Raw genomic sequence first — 797 nt, 5'->3', positions numbered from 1 at the left:
GCGCCACCGCTGCCTGCCATTGGTTCTGTACCGGAAACAAATTCCTTGTGTGTGTAAACATACTTGGCCATATAATTCATTCTATTCTATTTCTACCAAGCTGGAAGTCCCAAAGACAATGACATTGGAATGTCATTCAGACTGGATAAGTGTGGTCGAATGGTAACAAGGAGAGGGAAGAGGGAAGGTAGTACTACCAGAAGGCAACATAACAGACGTTGAGGACAGCTACAAGTACCTTGGGATCCCGTAAGGAAAGCAGCAACCAACAAGTACCTGCAGAGAATAAGGCAAGTCCTGAGAAGTCAGCTGAATGGAAGAACCAAGTCCGGGCAATTAACACCTACGCCCTGCCGGTCATCAGGACCCCGCTGGCATAATAAGCTGACCGAAGGGGTAGATAGAGGCCACTGACATCAATGCATGGCGGGTTTCACCCCAAGTCCAGCATCCTGAGACTGTACACTAAGCGGAAGGAAGGAGGCCGAGGATTAGTGAGCATCAGAGCCACTATCCAGGATGAAACAACAAAGATCCATGAATACATCAGGAAGATGGCCCCGAGTGATGACGTGCTTACTGAATACCTCAGGCAGCAAAAACCAGAGGAACTAGGGAAGGAAGAGCAGGAACCCTCATGGAAGGACAAACCTCTGCACGGTATGTACCACCGTCAAATAGAAGAAGTGGCTGATATAGAAAAATCCTACCAGTGGCTGGACAAAGTTGGACTGAAAGACAGCACAGAGGCACTAATCATGGCAGCACAAGAACAAGCTCTAAGTACAAGATCAATA

The 797-nt window shown here is 47.9% G+C and overlaps 1 protein-coding gene across 10 annotated transcripts in view; it reads right to left on the bottom strand.

Moving 5' to 3' along the window:
• Nucleotides 1-797, bottom strand: part of mcfd2 (multiple coagulation factor deficiency 2, ER cargo receptor complex subunit) — a 3,718-nt gene that overhangs the window by 814 nt on the left and 2,107 nt on the right. The window lies entirely within an intron of this gene.

This window comes from Monopterus albus, unplaced genomic scaffold (assembly GCF_001952655.1).
Source record: "Monopterus albus unplaced genomic scaffold, M_albus_1.0 scaffold320.1, whole genome shotgun sequence".
Classification (NCBI taxonomy): domain Eukaryota; kingdom Metazoa; phylum Chordata; class Actinopteri; order Synbranchiformes; family Synbranchidae; genus Monopterus; species Monopterus albus.
Note: the sequence above shows the minus strand (reverse complement) of the source record. Positions and strands in the feature narration are given on the sequence as shown.